Source organism: Myodes glareolus, chromosome 26 (genome assembly GCF_982192425.1).
Source record: "Myodes glareolus chromosome 26, mMyoGla1.1, whole genome shotgun sequence".
NCBI lineage: Eukaryota > Metazoa > Chordata > Mammalia > Rodentia > Cricetidae > Myodes > Myodes glareolus.
This window is the reverse complement of record NC_142051.1, coordinates 17,324,643-17,346,283: the sequence shown is the minus strand read 5'-3', so window position 1 is coordinate 17,346,283 and position 21,641 is coordinate 17,324,643. Positions and strand designations below refer to the sequence as shown.

At 38.1% G+C, this 21,641-nt stretch overlaps 1 protein-coding gene and 1 pseudogene across 1 annotated transcript in view; one reads left to right on the top strand and one right to left on the bottom strand.

Annotated features, from left to right (window-relative positions):
• Trhde (thyrotropin releasing hormone degrading enzyme) overlaps positions 1 to 21,641 on the bottom strand; it is a 384,937-nt gene that overhangs the window by 132,408 nt on the left and 230,888 nt on the right. The gene's annotated exons all lie outside the window — the stretch shown is intronic.
• LOC125390117 (U2 spliceosomal RNA) lies at positions 3,056 to 3,191 on the top strand (annotated as a pseudogene).

Below are 21,641 nucleotides of genomic sequence, written 5' to 3'. Positions count from 1 at the left end.
GAGATGCTAACCTTACCACCAGCTATTCCTGACCGGGCCACATAAACATAAGAATGTTACTAGAAAAATTGCATGTGTACCAATGCTTTCAGTTTACTTAGTTCCATGAAGATGGAGACAAAGCTACAAAATTGCTTTTATTCCTGCTTTATGGAAGCTATGGATATAAGCATACAGATCAAATGATATTCTCTTTGATCATCAGATTTATGCTACTGTAACAAGTAACCAATAGCACTAACTTGCAAAAGGAGAAGGTTCATTTTAGCCCACAGTTATGGAGTCTGTGATCCATGACTGACAGGTAGTGTGGCTGTGGGGCTTGTAATGAGACCACACATAATGCAGGGAGCTCAAGGCAGAACAAAATTACATTCCTCATGGCTGAAAGGGAAAGTAGACATAGAAAGAAAGAGATGGATTACTACTATCCATAAGAGGTGGGGGTTTCTAGGAGGTCGTTGTTCCTACCTTCAGTTTCTGTCATCTTTTATATGCACATGTGACCTGGCCCTTGACATATGGCCCTAGAAGTCAGTTTAACCTATAGTAGCTTAGCTTAGCTTCTATCTCGAGGAAAAGAAACCAGGATGTGGGTTAAGAAAGGGATCGATGAGGGCTTCTAACTCTATTGCTTTACCTATTTGGCAGAACATTAGTGATGATGTGAAACAAAATAGTGACATTTTACTGTTTGTGAGGTAATGAATAGATGACATAATTTTCTGTAGGTCTTAAATTTGTCTGAAGATTTTTATTTAAAAATGAAAAATATACTTATTTGGGAAACTGTCATTTTATACACCTTACAATCTTATTATCAATTCTATATGTTATATAAATATCTTATCATTCTGAAACTCTGTGAGGTATTCATAGCTGTTCTAGCAGTATTATTGTTTGACAGTTTGTTTCTTATTTAAAGTTAATTTATCTGTAGAAAAAATGTTTAATAGAAATAGCCATAGACTTAGTATAAACCTTCAAACAATTATAATTAGATGATTATAATTTATTGGAAATATCAGTGTCATAGCCTCATCAGAGAAGCTTATTCTTGAAGTATACAGAAATAAATACAGTAATCTACAATTGGTCAACTAGGAGAGAAATATCTATTTCAGAATTCTCAGTCAAAAATGTGACGTCCATATCACACACCTCTCCTCAAGGCTCAAGGATCTTTGCAGAAGAGGAGGTGAATGCTTTTAAGGACACAGTATTGCCCTTACACCACAGGGTAGATGCTCATATGAAGTCACAGTGCTTTTCGTAACGCATACAAGAAGTTCAAATCAGACAAAATCCCAGCATACAGCAGAGGAGGTTTGCTTGTAGTCGCATGCCTAGCTGAGGAGTTTCAGTCATTGATTGCCACTGAGATAGAGACATCAGTCAGTGGACTGACAAATGCTAATAACTACACTTCAGAGAAGAATCAACACCCAGGAGTAGCTGCTCAACACAGCTGGACATGAGGAGTGGACAGAAGGAAGGAATAAAATTGGGTGGGTATGGAAGTAGGGGGAGAGGGCTGGATGTGATCAAAACATTTTGTATGAAATTCTGAAAGAATTAATAAAAACATTACAAAAATCAACTTAGTAGTTAATATATGGTAACTTATGCAAAAATATGAAGGTATTAACTGCAGAATACTGATAAAATATTTATTTTCATTTTTAAAAATCCTAAAATGTCACAAACCAGTGGTGATTGGATAAAGGAGATTTAATTTTGCTTTCAGAAGTTAAGGTAACATAATTTGCTAAAACGTGCTACTCACTCATAAGTGGATATTAGCTGTAAATAATGGAAAAACTATGTATAAGACACAAAACCAGAGATAATAAGTAACAAAGAGGGTTCAAGAGGGACACAGGGATCTCCCTGGCAAGAGGAAATAGAGGAGATTCCTTAAGTGGACTGAGGGCAGGTGGGGAAGGATACATAACTGATCAGCTTGTGGGAGTAGAGGGAGAAAATACTGAAGGAGGTAACTGGAAAATAAGGGGTATATTTTTGGTTCAGGTAGAAACCTGACACAAAGGAATCTCCCAGGATTCTACAAGGATGAACCCAGTTAGGGCTCCTAGCAATAGTGAAGAGGGTTCTGAATTGGCCAGCTCCTGTGACCAGGCAAGACTTCCAATGGAGAGATTTTAACATCAAACCAGCCACATAGGTTTGACCTACAGGCTGCTGCCCTGCCTATGGGATGTGCTAGGGTAAGCATGGCCTAGAGATTGAGGGATGACTGGTCCAACCAATGACTTATCTAGCCTAAGACGGCTGCTATGAGAGTGCCAGGACCCACAGGCTGGATACCTAGGATAGAGCCAAACATGACTGGAGAAAAAAAAAGTCAGTCTAATGATGTCTAATGATAATCTGCTATACTCGTAGATTAGTGCCTAGCCCAATTGTGATCAAAGAGACTTCACCCAGCAACTCACAAAAACTGACACAGAGACCCACAACAAAATATTAGGCTAACCTCATAGAATCCCACTGAACAGAGAGAGGAAGGATTGTAAAAGTCAGAAGGGTCAAGAATATCACAAGAAAACTCACAGAATCAACTAGCCTGAGCTAATAGAGGCACACAGAGTCTGAACTTACAACTAAGAAATCTGCATAGAACTGGAATAGGCCCTCTGCATATGTTCTGTTGTATAACTTGGTCTTCTTGAGGGACTCCTAACAGTGAGAATAGGTGCTGTCTCTGCCTCTTTTGCAAGCTTTTAGGATTCTTTTCCTCACACCAGGTTGCCTTGCCCACCTTAATACAATGGGAGGACTGAGTCTTACTGCAACTTGATATGCAATGTTTGTTGATATCCATGGTCTCCAGTCACTTTCTGAACAGAAATGAAGGAGGAGTGGATTGGGAGTGGTCAGACAGGGAATGGGGAAAGAACTTGGTGAAGAGGAGGAAGGGAAAATTGTGTAACTGGGCTGTAAAATTAATTAATTAATTAATTTTTTATTTGTGATACTGTTTGGCCAATAGCTTGAGCATATTTCTGGTTAACTTTTTTAAATTGATTTTTATATCATTTCTTGGCCTCTTGGCTAAGATCAAGTATAGTATCTGTTCTTATCAGTTTAATTAATTAACATTAATTAATAAAAGAAAATCTAAATTATTTTTAATCATAATGTCATTGGTTAAATGTGCCAGACCAAGAAAATCTTCAAAGATGTTAATATCATTTCTACTCTTGAGTATCAGTCAACCGATAGCATCCCCATATATTATGGAATAATTTTTCCCTGTCATGGTTAGACTATCACAGTTGGAAATCTATGTGAAATTTAGTACATTTTTAAAAATACAGAAAGAGTTAATGTTCATGAATCTAACATGTGTCATATAAAACTTGTTCTGGAAATACTATTATTAAAACATGCTAACATATACAATAATAAATGTTACAAATTAAATGCTTGATATAACCATTACCAATTAGGTTTTAGATATATTCAAATATGAAGTGCTATCTTAATTTTTGCCTAATATAAAATAAAGAAAGGATATTTTTAAGTATTAGGACTATAATTGAACAGTAAATGAAAGAGCTTAATATGCAAGCAATAATATATAGTTTATTAATGAACTACACTAGTTAAAGGGACTAGAGTTGGACATTTATCTGAAAGTAGAGTTAGCACCAACATGGAATGATCTTTTTATTAGAGTGTATATTTTGTAAATAATCCAAATGTTCATTTGTTCCACTGATAGACAAATGTCAGGTAGTCAAATATTTGAAAACTACTCATAAACAACTTTATAAAAACCAATTCATTCATTACATGGTTGAACAAAATCTTCATTTACATGATTCCTTCTTATGTTTTATAATACACAAATGGACATACAAAGATAGATATTAATGAGTATTATGTTAAAGTCTAGAGTATGCCAGACCCATTAATTTATTATTATTGTTGTTGTTGTTATTATTATTATTATTCAGCTTCTGTTTTTCTTCTGATGTTCCTCTGCATTTTACATATGAATTTGACAAATTTTTAATTTATCAAAATAATGCTCTTCTCTTATCTTTGTCATATCCCATTGTGTCCGTTTTGCAAGTATCCCAGGCACTGAAGATTCAAGAACAGGTAGAGGCATCCATTGTAGCTCTGATGGGATGGGTCCTTAAAATACCCACTCTTCACTGCTCTAAAAATTGTCTTTCTTAGCAACTCATACGATGGCCAGTTATTAACTTTCACTACTTATTAGTAGAAAATGTAGAAAAATTATTTCAAGTTTCAATATTCATTTTGGTTGGTCACTAAGGAGAGAATTTATGTTGTGTTGTTGGGACAATTATATTTAGATGTTCTGTTGGGGATATCTAATAAATAAAATTACTCATTTAGAAGTATAATTTCAAAGATATTCCTCAAAACCTGGAAAATCAGCTCATGTAACTTTTAAACAAATTTCTTTGACTGTGTGAGTTTTCCATTGATGTGTCCCTGCTCTGCCATGGTTCACTTTTCTCCAGTGCCACTTTGACTGGCATTATACTTGGTAGTGTTCTAGACTGAGCACCCAGGGAGCAATGTTTGTGGCATCTGAGTTTTTGGATGCATGTTATTGTATGACTTTTATTTAAACAAGAAAGAGATTTCCACAAAGGCAGAATAAAGATCCTAAGCATGGAATAGTGCAGCACAGGTAATATAAAGGGGTGAAGGAAAGGTGGGAGGTTTAAGTGGAGTAAAGATGGGAGAGGAGGAAAGATCAAATGGGAAGAGGAATAATAGCAGAAAGGATGTTTTAAAAAGTCAAATGGAAATCTACTACTTTATGAGCTTTCTCTATAGAGATTTTAAATGGTGTAACCCTATAAAGGGAATGTTAGTCCTTCCAAAGGACATGGATTGAAAATAAAAAGTATGCTAGGGACATAGGACATTCAGAAATCAAGCCGGTACCGATCAGAGAGTTTCTTACTTTCAGGCTACCTTTCATATTGCTAGAAGGTGCTATGTAGGTTGCTGACCAAAAAAAGTCATCAGCAGTGTTTCCCACCATGATCTCTGCATGTTACAATAGCCTTCTGGGAAAATGCCCATGGGTGCACATGAATAGAAAACTGACATCTAAAGGGGGAAAGCATCATACACTGTATTCATATGCTTTATGGAAACACTCATGGCTTATTAGTCGAATTGAAAAATTTTAGGATCAAATATGCTTCACTATAGGTTTTGGCTTTGGCAGATAAATGCATCATTGTCCAGCAATTATAAACTAGGGCTCAAGTCAAGAAGACTTGAGACTTGGAGGTCAGTGCTCTATAACCATGGGCATATGTTCCACATGAATGAGGTATACTAGACAGTAGCATAAATAACCCTGTCCTTCATGTAGACTTGAGGCTGTCATTTGCAGGGATTTTTTTTCCTATGAAAATGGAGATGTGCAAAGCACTTACTCATTCAAATAAAATGTCTCCGACTAGCCCCATGCAGTGAAGCTTTACCTAGGTGTTGCTCTGATCCTCTCATAGTTCTGACACTACTGACAAGGACAAAAGCGTAGTATATATTTTCATTAAGCATTCATATGAGGACTTCTTCAAGGATGGACTCACACAAAAGGCTGATGAGATTATTTACACAGAAAGGACCACCATTGAGTTCAAGAACAATATTGAATAAAGCCATGCTTCTTAACTCCACTATGCTATAAAACTGAATTTACCATCCTACTCAATCCATAATAAATAAAGCATGCCTTATAAGAGAATACCAGCAAACTGATGTTTCGATCATTGCAATTAATCCAGACAGGACATAAACCAACTGAGTTCAGCCCTTCATTTTATCGGCCATGTATGTATGTAAAAGGGCAAAGAAGAAACATGATTCCTTTATGGCAAGGCAAGAAAACTGGATGGCATTGTTGAATCTTTGTTCTTGTATGTTATTGACTGATCTTCCAAAAGGTAAAGAACTGTATTAATGCTTAAAAAATAAGAGAAATAATGCCTTGAGTAAGGTTTTCTCTATCTTTTCCTCTGCTATTCTGTCTTGAGGGCAAGTTTACAAAAGGGACAAAATTCCAAGATTAAAGTTTGATCAAACATTGTTCACTTGTTTTCAAGAAAATAAATTATCCCCTTCTTGTATTTCATTGATAAATGGATTATCTCTTCCTTTGCTTTTTCTCTAGAAAAAGACAGGTCATGAGTTCAGTTCAGGTGCTTTTTATGCTGCAGAGGACAATAGCAAGTGGGTTAGATAAAATCTAGAAGGCAGTCAGTGAGGAAAATCCCACAGCCACCCCTGCTTGTAAAACAGAGGGACAGCTTTGCCTCCAGCTTCTGGGTTTTGTTTTCAGTGTGGCAAAGCACAGATGTATCCTGTCCCTGGAGACATTCAAAACTCAGAAACGTATCATCCAGGAGAACAAAGCAGCCAGCCATTTATCACAAGGTAAATTCTCCTGACAGAGGCGGTTCAGGAACAAAATGAAAGAAAAGGCTGGAGTTTTTATTTCAAGCCAATCTTACCATAATAAATTCAGCAATTGTATATGAGAAATCCATTGTTTAGTCTTTGCATTTAACACTTACTGCTGTCAAGTTAATTCAGTGAAACCTGAAGCTTCAGTGTCAGAGTCAAAGGGGAGAAAATCACTCCTAGGAATGATTGTGGTTGTGCTCCATGCAAGCTAAGCACTCGTGAGGTTGTGGCAGAAGGATCGCCTGAGCTATCACAGTGATGCTCTGTCTCAAAAACCACGCACACATCATAGAAATGGCATCCACAAATCAGTTTGAGAACAACCGCTCTATGAAACAAAACACCCCCACATTTGTAAAAATATGCTGTGGTCTTTGCCCCTTGAGACCCACAAGGAATTATTAACACTCTCCTCGCAAGCATGCACTTCACAGGTCTATTTATCACTGCTCTAAACCTTGGTTTCTTGAATATATCTGTCTTTCCCTTATCTTTATTTCCAGCTGCCAATAGGAGAAACATTGGTTGTAGTTATTCTCGAAGCCTAAAACAATCAATCATCCTCTTGTTTTGAAACACTAGAAGTCAAAATTACCTTGTTGTGATACAATACATATAAAGGGGAAAGAAACAGGTCACTCTTTGTTCTTATTTCTTATAGAAATTAAAAATTAGGTATTATATTTCACTCATACCAAATTTCCCACTCCGTCCACATCATGGCTCTAACCCTCAAAAGGATCACTGAAAAATCCACTGAAATGAGATGGAGGGAAAAAACACTGGATCTCAATGCTATCAGAATATTTTCTCTGGAAGCCTACAAAATGGGAAAAGTTCTTCAACAACTCCACATCAGACAGAGGGATGACCTCTAAAACATATGAAGAACTCAAGAAACAAGGCATTAGAAAAGTAAATCATTCAATTAAAAAATGGGGTACAGTTCTAAGCAGAGAATTATCAACAGAGGGATTTCAAATGAAAGAGAAACACTTAAATGTTCAACACGCACTAGTTGGAGCTCACAGATCTGGACTGACAGCTGAGGCACCTGCATGGGACCGAACTAGGCTCTCAGAATGTGGGTGACAGTTATGTGGCTTGATCTGTTGGGAAGTCCCTGACAATGGGACCAGGACTCATCCCAGGTGCTTGAACTGGCTTGTTGGAACCTCTTCCCTATGGTGTAATACCTTGCTCAGCCTTGATACAGCGGAATGAGGCTTGGTCGTGCTTCAACTTGAAATGCCAGATTGTTGATTCCCCAAGGAAGACCTTACCCCTCTGAGGAGAGGATAGGGGTTAGGAAGGGGGTAGGTAGGGGAGTAGAAGAAGAGAAGGAAAAAGAAACTGGGGATTATATGTAAAATGAAAAAAAAAACACTTAAAGAAAAAAAAAAGAAATGTTCAACATGATAAGCCATCAGGGAAATTTGAATCAAAATGACTCTGATATTCTATCATACACCTGTCAGAATGGCTAAGATCAAAACCACAAATGACAGCTTATGCTAGAGAGGACGAGGGGCAAGGGGAACACTTCTCCACTGCTAGTGAGAATGCACACTTGTGTAACAACTTTGGAAATCAATACAGCAGTTTCTCATAAGACTGGCAATGAACCTGCCTCAAGACACAGCTACACCACACTGATGCACATACCTAAAGAATATTCAGTCATACCACAAGGACACTTGATCAGTCATGCTCATAGCAGCATTATTTGTAATAACCAGAACGTGAAAACAAGCAACATGCCCCTCAACCAAAGAATGCATAAAGAAAATGTACACAATGGAATATTACTCAGCTGTTAAAAACAGTGACATCATAAATTGAAGGCAAATGGCTGGAACTAAAAAATAAATCATCCTGAATGAGGTAATCCAGACTCAGAAAGACAAACATGGTGTGTACTCACTCATAAGTAGAAGTTAGCTATAAAGTTAAAGATAACCATGCTACAATCCACAGACCAAGGAAGACTAGGTAACAAAGAGGTTACAGAGGGGGACACGTGGATATCGCTGGGAAGGGGAAATAAAATAGATCTCCTGAGTGGACTGTAGGTGGGTAGGGATGGGAATGTGAGGGATCATATTTGGGGATGAAAGGAGGCAGAGAGTACTGAGAGATAGCAGGAAAGGCGGGGGTGCTTTTTGAAGTCAGATGGAAACCTAATGCACGGGGAAACTCCCAATGGATCTACAAGGATGACCCCTGCTAAGATTCCTAGCAAAAGTGGCTGCATAGCCTGAACTGACTGTCTCCTGTGAATAGACTGGTGACTATCCTAACTGTCAACAGAGAGCCTACATTCAGTAACTGATGGAAACAGATGCAGAGACCCACAGTCAAGAATTAGGTTTGAGTTCTGTGAACCCTGCTGAAAAGAGGGAGGAAAGACTGTAAAAGCCAGAGTAATCAAGGACAGCCCAAGAAAACCCACAGAACCTACCTGGCTCATAGAATCTCACGGAGTCTGAACCAACAACCAGGAAGGCCACACGAGAGTGACCTAGGTTCTCGGCCTATATGTGACAGTTGTGTAGCTTGGTCTACTTGTGGGACTCCTACAATGGGAGCAGGGACTGTCTCTAAGGCTTTGGCTGGCTCTTGGGAACCTGTTCCTCACAGTGGATTGCCTTCACCAGTCTAAATACAAGGGGAGGTGCTTATATTTACTGCAACTTGATATGCCTTGCTTTGTTGACACCCGTGGGAGGCCTGCCCCTTTCTGAATAGAGAGGGAAGAGGAGGAGTTTGAGGGTGGAGGAGTAAAGAAGGGATGGGGGGGAACAAGAGGAGAAGAGGGAGAGGAAACTGTAGCCTGGGTGTAAAATATATTAAATTTTAAAATTTATTGAAAAAAAATGCTTTCTGAAACAAAAGTGAAAATAAGAGATATATTACCACAAGTGTAATTTTCGAAACAAAATTGTTTAAAAGGGACATATCAAAAAACTTGGCTTGTTAGGCTGTGAGCTTTGTGACTACAAGCTTTCTGGGATGTGGAGGGACAGATATATACGAGGCTTTCATCTCAAAGAGGAGTGTTCTTGAAATATTCCTAATTTCTCCATCAATATTGTCTAAGGAATAACCAGGAACCAGAGAAGGGATACACACTTCTGCTTGAAGAGACTAACTTTGGACACACAGGAGAGGGTCCTAGTCCATGATTTCCAACAGGAAATCACTGCAAACCAAAGAACTGTGTTTAAAAGTCATATATATGGATGTAACAAATAAAGGAAAGAGAAGCCATGAATTTGAAAGAGAGGAAGAGGGGTATACAGAAGAATTGGAAAGAAAGGAAAGGAAGGGGAGACATGCTGTAATAATTATAAAGCTATCCCAAAAAAGACCATTTATGAAAATTGTCCACACACTTCTTGCTATGTTTTATATTTTTTGGAGAAAAAACCTTTATTTTTAATCAAAGAATAAAAATTTGAAATAATCTTTTTAAAGATCTGAGAAATTCAAAGACAAGGAGAGAGAGACAGAGACAGAAAGAAAGAAAGAGAGAAGTGCTGGGATTGGTTGGTGCATGCCTTTAATCCCAACACTTGAGTGGCAGAGATAATTGGATCTCTGTGAGTTCAAGGCCTGACTGGTCTACATATTGAGATTCTATACTGGAAAAAAAATACAAGTCTTTAATACAGTATCACTGTTTAACAGTAAAAATCCATGTCTACTTATTTTTATTTTTCATGCTAAAGATTTAAGATAAAAAACATTTAAAATTCTCTAAGTTAACTGTTGTTGCTACTTGAAGCAATGAAAAATCAAATTTGAACATTAACTAAAAGTCTCAGAGGACTGGAGAGCTGGACTTCACTTCCAGTGACTCCATTCTGACTATAAGCATTTAGATTTGCTAACTACCAGTGAATCACCCTTCTAAGTGATACCTAGAATACATCATGTTGATAAATCATATTAATGTATACTGTGCTCTCTATACATTTAAGAAAAATTTCAAAGGGTGACACTCAGGTTGTAGTTAACTGAACATATACCTGCCAGCTTCAGAAACCAACTTTTACCATTTCCTGACTCTGAAACATTGTATAATTTCCTTCCTCCGTTCAGATATCATAAAGTGGTGGGGGAGTGGAGGGTGATAACACACATATCACACTGTAAGAGATAAATAATTCAGTTATATATAAAAAAATTATCCAAAGGACCATGCAAATAATCATAAATACCAACTTTTCTTATTATTCCAGATATTATAATATTTAAATATGTTGATCCACCTCAACACCAACTTAAACAGACAGGATGCCAAAAATAATTTCAAAAACTCTAAATCAATCCTGTTTTCTACTGTGTTATATGACCTTCCAGAAGGAAAATTATGTATCAATAAATGTTCACACATTATTCTTAAAATAAAGGGGTTGAAAAACAATTTGGGGAATACATAAACAAAAAAATCAAAATGCTTGTGCTTTGTTATTATTTGACTTAGGTTTATTGTGCTGAACACAGGGAGACATACCAAAAACTCTTAACTTCAGGCCAGCCATATAAAATAAAATACAGAGGCCATCACAACTGAACTGCAAGGCAGGCTTGCATTTGGACCTGTTCCCTTCTGGAGAAGGCTGCATGGCTTCTCACACTGAGATGCAGGTAGTCTCAGACAATGATTGTCTCTACTCAGGGTGTCTGTGTTTGAGAACTCACGGCATAGAATCCCTCTAAGCATCCTCAGGCTCTCATTTCAAGCATAGAAAAGGCAAGCCAGGTGTCTTAGTCAGGATTTCTATTTCTGTGAGGAGACATCATGACCATGGCAACTCTTAAAAGGAAAACATTTAATTGGGAGCTGTTTCAAAGGTTTAGTGCATTATCGTCATGGCAGAAAGCTTGGTGCTATAGAACTGAGTGTTCTACAAATAGGAGGCAGGTGACAGGAAGAAAAACCTGTCAGCCACTGGCCTGGCTTCCAAGCCACCCCTACTCTGAGGTGTGATTTTCAAGTTCACACTTCCTAATAGTGGCACTCCCATTGAGTCTATGGAGTCCATTTCCATTCAAGGGACCATAGAGGACAAAGCTGCAAGAGGTAAAATAGGAACTGATGAGAGGGGACAAACAGCATCCTAAAATAGCTCTCTGATCAAGACAGAGTCTTCTGGAACTACCAATGAAAAACCTGGTTTTATTAAGCAAGAAAGAAGTGCCCAAGATTCATTAAAAAAAAAAAAAAACAAGAAGAAATAAATGGTTGAATGAAAAACTTTTGAAATAAATGATTAATCTTCATGGCAAAATGTCAGTAATATTTGACTGTGCTCCCCGTAATCACACACACGGTAGAATATGGATCATACAGGACAGGGTTAAATCTTGTGCGAACTGCTTATCAAGCTATATGAACGCGACAAAAAATATATTTCAGTCTTTAGCTTGTTGTAATTCTTCAAAAGGATGGTGTGGGGTCAAGTACCAGGAACCAGGAACCTCCAATAAATAATACCTAATAACATGAAAAAATGCAGCCTTGGAAGTTACTATCACAGTTTTTATCTTACTCAACCTTTGAAAGTGAAACAAAAGAGAATAAAAGTGATAAAGTGGGTTCTGCTGTGATGGCTCAGCAGGTGAAGGCAATGGTTTGTGAGCCTAAACTTCCTGAAAATGCTCTTCTGACCACAACATGTGCGCTCTCTCTCTCTCTCTCTCTCTCTCTCTCTCTCTCTCTCTCTCTCTCTCATGCACACTCATACGTGCGTAGAAGCAAAAACACATTTTAAGCTAATATAACAGGTATTTGTTTATGGGTAAAATTCTTTGCTCTAAGATGAATGTCTTAAGAGTCCATACTCAAAGTTCAGTTTCTAATGATGTCACAATTTTGTGTAGAAAACCATTCATCTCTGGAGCTCAGAAAGAATAATTTAACAGAGAAAGAAAAGATGGAAAAAATAAGTAAAATTCAGCCTTGAGTTTACATATTGCCCCTTCCCACCCAGTTTGCTGTATGTCTATCTGTATATGAATGGATCTCATCTTTATCTCCATGTAATACACTCATGTAATGTATGGTACTCTATCCCCTAGTTTACAATTCTATCTCTAGCTTTTCTGTGTCAATTAAAGTTGCATTTGACAATTTTGACACATTTGGCAATTCACACATGTATACAAAACATGTCTAGAACACAGCTTTTGAATCTATGGCAGAAGCACTAATTATATATTCATTTTACAGCATGTACTACACTGTACATTTCTAGGAATCCTAGTCAGTTTGTAAATCTTCTCACACATTGCTCAATTTCTCAGCTGATTAATGCACTATCTCTACTGTCTACACAGCATATGCATTGCCTTACATATGTATGATTTATTCTGTTGTCAATCATTTCTAGAGAATAATTTAGGAATGTGTTTCTTTGAACAATGGGTGGGGTTTTTTTAATGATAAGTTCTTTTTTTTTTCATCAGGATTTAGTATTGGAAACCTGAGATGTCATACGAAGTATGAAGGTAAGTTTTTCTAGAAAAGATTTATATTAGTTCTGAATGGTATAAAGGGGCATCTTGAGACACAACAAGGATTTTAAATTAAATCTTGGCCTGGGGTTTGCAGTGCACCATGGCAGGTTACATTTGCGCTTCAACACCAGATGAAACTTGCTTATAGAGTTGAAATTTTCCAGAAGTATTTTTTTCTTTCCTTCCTTACCTGCTTTCAAAGTTTACAACAGAGTCTCTTTGGGGTCTCTCAAGGATGAAGGTTTATTTCTGGGTCATCTTGTGCTAAGGTTCAGGTCTTTAAGGCCCTGACTTTGCAGGAGTTCCTCCCGTTAAACTTCTCACCTTGGGCTTCTTCTTCTTTTTCTGCCTATGTGAAATACTGAAAGCTATTCTCAAATTCTCCTGCTTGAGAAAAATGACCTTAAGACAAAAGTCAGATTCTGAGACTTAAAAAACAATCTATCTCTTCCTTAAATTTAAAAATATAATGGATAAAAGTCACTGGCAAGCCTTCTAGTTCTTCTGTAAAGAATAGGGGAGAAAAAAAAAGAGATTCTGTGTTTTAGAAGCAGAAAAAAAAAGGCAAGTTGGTTTCTATGCCACCAGGAACTAAACAGACTCATAACAGTACAGGATAGAGAACATGTAGACCCTAAGTAAGATTCTCAGTGGGTTATCAAATGGCCCTCAGTCTCTCCTGAAAAAAAATCCATGAAAAAGAATCTGCAAAAGTGTGTCCATGATTTGTTTTGAACATTTTAAGGGAGATTGTGTATTTCCATTAAAACAACAACAAAAAAGTACTTGGTAAAAGGATGGTGATGTTGCTGCATGACTAGAATTTTATTATGCCAGGATACATGGTATTTGTTTGAAGCAGAAACTCAGAGACTTATGTCTTTGTTTATAGAGGGTTTCTTTCGTGGGGTCCTTTGTATACAATTATTAAGAACAGAAGTAGAAAAACTTTAAATTCACATTTCGACAGATTCCAAGAAAAGATACCCCAGGTAATAAGACAGGGGTGTCTAGCCTTTTTGAATTTTAAATGTAACATATAATATTGGTGTGGTAGTTTGAATGAAAATGCTTGCCATAGGACATTTGGGGGTTAGGCGGAAACCTGGTGCCAGGGAATCTCCCAGGAGCCCACAAGGAAGACCCCAGCTAAGACTTCCACAATAGTGCAAAGGGAGCCTGAACTGGTCATCTACTGTATTTAGGTTGGTTGGTGACTACCCTAATTGTTGTCAGGGAGCCTGACGGAAGCAGATGAAGAGATCTACAGCCAAGCACCAGCCCAAGCTCCTGGAGTCCTGCTAAAGAGTAGAAGGATGGATTATACCAGTCGGGGGGAAGGGGGTCAAAATAATGGGGGTCAATGTCTTGATGGGAGAACCCCCAGAGAAAGTTCAACTGAGTTTGTGGGAGCTCACAGACTTTGGTCCAATAGCTAGGGAGCCTGCAAGGAACCAACCTAGACCCTCTGCATGTGGGTGACAGTTGTATAGCTTGGTCTCTTTGTTGGTTTCCTAGCAATGAGTTCAGTACCTGTCGCTGGTATTTGAGCTGACTTTGGGGAACCTATTCCCCATACTGGGTTACCTGGTCCAGCCTTGATGCAGGGGAGATGCTTCGTACTGCCTCAAATTGATGTGTCATGCTTTGTCAACACCCATGGGAGAAGATAGTGGATGGGGAGAGAGATAGTTGGGAAGGGTTAGGGGGAGGAGAGGAGGGAGGTCAAACTGTGGTTGATATTTAAAATGAACAAAAATTTAATTAATAAAAAAAGAAAAGAAAATGGCTCCCATAGACTCATATAAAGTAGTACTATTATGAGATATGGCCTTATTGAAGTAGATGTGGCCTTGTTGGAGGAAGTGTGTCACTGGGGGCAGGCTTTGAGGTTTCAGCAATTCAAGCAAGGACCAGTCCCACTTTCTCCATGCTGCCTGCCAATCCAGATGTAGAACTCTTGGCTTCTCTAGCACCACGCTTGCCTGCATACGCCATGCTTAGCAACATGATAATAATGTACTAAATCTTTAAAATTGTAAGACAGCCTCAATTAAATGCTTTCCTTATTAAGAATTTCTGTGGTTATGGTGTCTCTCCACAGCAACAGAAACCCTAACAAAGATATTTGGTAGCCTGGGGCTTTAAAGACGCCTACAGTATATCAGTAAGTCATGTGTGGTTGATTAAAATTAGACATGTAGCTTGGCATAACATGTCTATCTGGCAAGTACACAGTATACTTACATACATTCAGGCAAAGAACTCCATACTCATAAAATAAAATGAATAAATCTAAATTTCTAAAAAAAAATCTATCTGATGTGAATGTGGTATTACAAGCCTAAAATTCCAGAACAAAGCCAGAGGCTAGGAAAATCTCAAATTCAAGGCCACTTTAGACTTAATGGGCAGTTAAGGCCAGTCTGAGACCCCCATCTCAAAGAAATCTACCAATACAAAGACATAATCACTTCACAAATATTCCACAGGAAAATAGAGGCAACCTCATTCTCTTCATATGTGTTCTCTTATTGTAAGCACACAAACTACTAGCAGGGTGTAGGTCTTTATTCTGATTTCCCTGCAAATGCTCTTTCATAATATGGGGTCTTTATCCAGCCTTGTTTTTCTCTTTCTTTCTTTTTGTTTCTTTTGATAGCAGAAAAATTTAGAAGTCCATAGACCAAGCTTATTTACTCATTAAACTTTGTTTTTCCTCCTTAATACTATACTAGAATCTCATCATCCTGAAAAACAAATCTAGACACAAGAATGCCTCTTCTGTTCTAACTCTAGTCTAGAGAAACACACACTGTCTTCTTCCTGTTTATTTTTAGTGTTCATCTTTTGGGATTTCTTTCTCAATATTCTCTATGAGACACCTTGATATTCACAAAGCACCTGACTGAATAACCTTGGGCTTTTACCTGGAGCCCCATTGCTTATTGAGATGCACTGTAGCCACCACCTCACTTAATGGGATTATAGCCCACATATAGTTGCAGAGTGAGCACATTACAGAAAGGAAATACTCTTTTATAGCTCCATTTATACTAATTGAAATGTTTTCTGCCCTTAATTATAAGTGCTAGTAGAAGCTAGCATAGATGAGCCATGGCAAGAGTCATTCAAACCGGGCTTTTCTCAGAAGCAGCACACTCAAGAACTGTAGTGGACACCAAAATCAGCAGACATCGCTCACTCAGTGAATACCTGCAGAGACTCACTCTGCTCAGGCCCTAGGCTTCTTAATCTGTGCTTGCCACTCTCACAGAGACGAAGGCACATGCCAACAGTGCCCCTTCCAAATCATATCAGCAGGGTGAAGAAGTGGTGCAGCAGGTGGATTCAAAAGCAGCAGTAGAAATCCTAAGCAACAGCAAAGCCAAGGGACACAAGAAGGTAAGAAGTGAGACTCCTCTGAGTGGCGTTAATCTGACAGTGGCACCCTTCCATAACCTGCCTGTGTTCCTCAAGTTCTTACTTTTTCATTCAGTTTCATCATTCAAATGGCACAAAAGAAAGGAACATCTAACAGGCAGAATTTTAAGTGAAATACAGAAATAATATGTCCTAAGTATTTGGGCATTTTTTTGAGAAAACTAAAGAGAAAAAAATTAATGCATCCAAGCAGTGATGAATCAGTCAAACACATGTGTGAAGGAAACTTCACTTCCATCAGCCAAATGCACGAATTAATTATTTACCAGGGAGTGGTAAGGGCATTTTATCACCAAAAAGTCAATAAAGCTATCCCTTTATATTATGCACAATTTCTTTCCAAAGTCATCAAAGAAAGACGTGTTAAAACCATCCCTGGCCCAGCACAAAGGCAAAGATGGGGCCCTGAGAGAATCAAGTGTCTTCTGTGGAGAAATTCTTTTGATGACTTGTCGCAGATGAGCGGCAGACCCTTCAGAGATAGATGGCAATTAGCTTTGGCTTTTCTAGTCTTACCTAAGAAGCAGGCATTTTGCTTTCTTGGTCATTCATGCTTCTATGTTTAAGGGAAGATGAGAAATGCTTTTCCTCACATGAATGTGTGAATGCAAAAATGAATTTTCAAAAACTACAGAATTTTATCCCTTCGCCTATTATGCACTAGGAAGGAAGATCAGAGGGAATTTTCTGAGTAGTTCTCCAATTTAGTTAGCTAATTTGAGAGCAAATTTTCTATTTTATCCTTAAATACTATCAAAGAATGAAGTTTATTTCCTATGACTCATATTGAAATACTTAATTCCCTTTAATGTCAAGAAGTTCTTTCTGATATTAACTGAGATGGCCTCCTGTAATTTGAGGCCATTTGTCTTACTTTGACCTTGATGTTGGCAGAGAAGTGGTGACCAGGCTAACTATAATGACCATTTATATGTTAGAACCAATTACACAGTCATCATCTAATCCCTTAGCCTCCAGGGGATTCATATGTATGCTCTGTAGCCTGTGCTGACAGATTCTATCTTCAAATGCTTCTAAATCAATCTATCTCCCTCCCTCTTCATTGCCTCTCTCTTGTTCTCTCCCCCGCCCTCTGCTTCGCTTAATTTTCATCTTCTCTTGAACTTCTTCACATGTTTAAAGAGATCCTAACCACCGGCCCTTGTTTCTCAGATTTTATAACCTCGTTTTATTTGTATGTAAAAAAATAAATATGCTGCTTACGTTAAAATATTAGTGTCTGATTCACAGACAATCTCTCACCTGCTTGCAGTGTCTGAAAAGATTGTGAGCAGTTGTGTTTCCTAATGAAGCAATATCACAATAGAAAGGGGCCGATTAGAAGAAAATTGTCCTGAATTGGAATTGAAATGTGAATTTCCACCCTGACACCCAGGAGCCTGAACACACCACTGAATTCTCTAGACTTACGCTTACTCTTCTGTGAGCTAAAGGTAATACCATTTCCCTTAAGGAGTGAGAGATCAAGGAAGATAGTGGGTATTTCCTGTCAGTCCCTGAAAGAAGAGCTGATGGCCCCATTAGCTGTTATTGAACTCTGTGTAACCAAAGGTCCGGCTGTTTTCCCCAAAAGATCACAGGAGCTGCAGTCAGTCCGCTCCTTACAGCATGCATGAGTGTGCCAAAGGTGTCAATATAGTGGCTTATTTGATAAGTTCACCTGCAGTAATATTAGTTGACCAAGAATAAAGAAAAAAGGTTAGGAGGGGGAATCTATTTGGAAACGTGAGAAGCGGAAAGATACGTTCAACAGGAGGATGACTGTGTCGAAGGCAGGAAAATGAGGAGAAGGAAAAGGAGCCAAGCTCGCAGAGGGGTCTCATGAGCCATAGTTCAGTCAGACCATGTAAGACAGAACCCACCAGAGAACAGAACGGCTGGCCAGCACAACCTGCCCTCCCCCTCTGAAATCCATATGCTATTATGCTTGAAATTCTCTAACAGAGACCACCATCTTCTCAATTCCAATAAAAAGATACGTTTGCCTTTGAAACACCACACTATTTCCACAACTTTGTTTTATTCTTTAAAAAAGGCCTCACTGCATAACTTTAACTGGGCTGAAATTTTCCACTTAGACCATGTAAAATCCAGTATTTCTCCTGTATCCACTTCCCCCAGGGCTGAGATTGCAGACATGGTTCACTGTGACTTCTCTGACATTTTTTTTAATTTAGCTCAGCAGATACTTATCCGTTGCCTACTATGTAAAAACAGTATACTAATTAGTAAAAATCTATTAGGGGAAATTTCAGACATAGATATCTCACTTTTTAAAGTTAATGTTCCAATGGGTGAGACAAACACATAGTCCTGGACAAGTGTATAATATGTTAGAAAATAACCAACATTATGGGGCAAAAAAGTGAATTACAATAAAGAGATGGAAGGAAACCAAGTACAAGGGCAGCATTTTGAGGAGGTCTCTTTTAGAAAGTGAAATGTAAACAAAGCTTCCCAGGAGAGCAATGTGGACACTATTAGGAAGAACAATATAATCCAAAGAAGGAATTAGTAGCTCAGAGGACCACTGGGGGGCGGGGGAGAGATTGGTAGCGCAGGGCCATCACCAATGTAGGGACAGAAATGAAATTCAGAGGCAAAAGAAAAGAGTTCTGCGGGGCTCAAAAACTATAGAGTGAGTAGGGACAGGAAGGACCTCATGCACCATTGTAAGGACATTGTCTTTCATTCTTATTTTTGCTGAGTCTTTGTAGGATTTCCAGCAAAAAAGTAGCTCAAACCGACTTGGTTCTAGAAAGATCTCTCTGTGAGTGCTGTCAAAGGACATGACTGCCCAAATGTGACAATGATTCAGACAAGTATGTCACAGGGATGATGCTAAAAAGTCAGATTTTTGGGAGAGTGGACATCAGAAGCGAGACGTCAGATATTCAGAATAAGAGGGTTGAGAGCGAACTAAGAAACTTACGTTGTCATCGTGTGGAAATTGCTCACACCACAGCTCTTACTGAGATGTAGTTGTTTGTAGAGCATCTTGTAGAGATGCTTGGAGAGCATCTTGTAGATTTGTAGAGAGTCCAGAATCGGACCTTACAGGTATTTCAAATACTGTCTCACCCACTTCCTAGAAGCTTAACCCTTGACGATCATTTAACTATGTTCACTGTTCAACATGAGTAAAGGTGCATTTGTTCCAAGATTTTCATTGGATATAAATGATGTGGCACATGTGAAGCAGTTCACAAAACTTGTGTGGATGGAGAAGCTCATTAAAGGGCACGCATGACTTCCCACTACAGTTAGACTTTGCATCGACTAGGTTACAGTTTTAAAAGTAGGCATAGATTTCCTCTTACAGAAGTGGTCCTGGGTACATTTTTTCTCTGTGTATTCATCATGGCTTGACTAAGATGGCACAGGGGGTGAGGTTCTTAGATAACAAAAGACAATGCATAAAAATGGATGGTTGGTCTTTTATATGTCAGAGGTTGCCAGAACCATAAAAAAATATTTTGTCAAACTCTAGCTGTAGAATATACTAGCAACATCGCACAAGTTGAATTTCTATTACCATTCCCTTTACAAAAATTGGGGTCATCATGACTGTGGCGGATTTTCCTCTGTTTGACAAATCCTTTTCTTTTTATTCTATGCCGTATATGTTTAATCTTTAAAATAAACCAGTTCATATGAGTTTCTGAAAAATGTTCCTGCTCTTAAATCATCCTATTTAAAATGCTGAGGTCATCGCCCAATTTGTTCTTCTCTTGAAGCTTGCAGCAGTCCCCACCACCTTGATATCATATGTAAATTTAATGAGCATTCATTCACTTTCATCATCCAGGTCACTGGGTCATTGATTCTTATTTCCCTGTGTGCTTTGGGAGCAAAGATGCTGTGTCAGTGCATCTTTATAGCCTTTCTTGTCTGTGCACAGTACCATGCAATGTTTCATTACATTTTTCAGTGAAAGAATCTTCATTTTCCATTATAAACTAACTTGTTATTTCATTAGATCTACACCTTTATGACATGGTAGCTATCAGACTTTTTCTGTCCTAAAACTGTAATTTTTAGGAAGTCTTTTTTTGTTTCTTTGAATCCTAACCTTGGGACTACCCATAGCCAATGCCTCTAAGTATTTCTTTGAAGATCTTTGGTTTTCAAACACAACCCCACAAACTCTCTATGTGACCTACTAGTTATTCCCTTTACTTCTCTACAACTTTCTTTTCTCCTATGATGTACTTCTCTGCAAGTTATTTAAAGTGCAATGAAATTATAATTCAAGAAGAATAAGAGTAGAGGTAGAAATAATTAGGACATTTTTAAGGGGATAATTACATAACATGATAAATAAGGCAAGGGAACAGAAATGCAATGGGGGCTGACTGTTGTCCAAGGTCGGTATTAACTAGTAACAGAGTTACTCAGGGAGGGAACTACGAAAAGAGCAAATAATTTTTAAAAACTAAATGGTACATATAATAACTCCAAAATGTCTACTGTTCACAATTTCTGGCAGTATTCTAAATTGTCCAGATTAAGCACATCAACTCCATCTCTACTATAGCTAGAAAATTATATCTTTTCTAGGATAGTATTGAAACTGTGATGCATCCTCTTTAACACTTCTTTGGACCCCTTGGCCTGATGTAGTCAATAGAAGCTCCTCTTGACAGAAGAACTTTTTGGGTCAACTTGCCCAACTTGAAGGTCTACTGCTTCAAACCATTGCTCTTTATGTGACCACATGTGATTCCCTCTTGCTTTCCATAAATTCTATGACATTCCATTTCTGAGCCTTCTCTACAGAATGAGTTTCCTGGCAACTCCACCATAGCAGAGGATGTGCTGTTTGCCTAGACTGGCCTTTCAGAATATTACATCTCTGTGGACCTAGGGGTTGAACAATTAATTCTATCTCCTAATTGAAATAAAGTTGAGTTCTTTGGAGAGACAAATGGAAGGTCTGTGTGGAAATAAACAATTCTTCTTGAAGTATATTGAGATCAAAATATTGACTAACTTAGTCTGATACCACCTATGAAAAATATCAAGTAAATAAGTGGCAGAGCTAAGAAACTGAAGGAAGATTGATTTCTGATGACATTGTTCAAATATCTCAACAATTCTGAAAGTTATTACTACAGCTCAGATTTATCAATTAATTTAGCACCCAATTTTTTCCAATT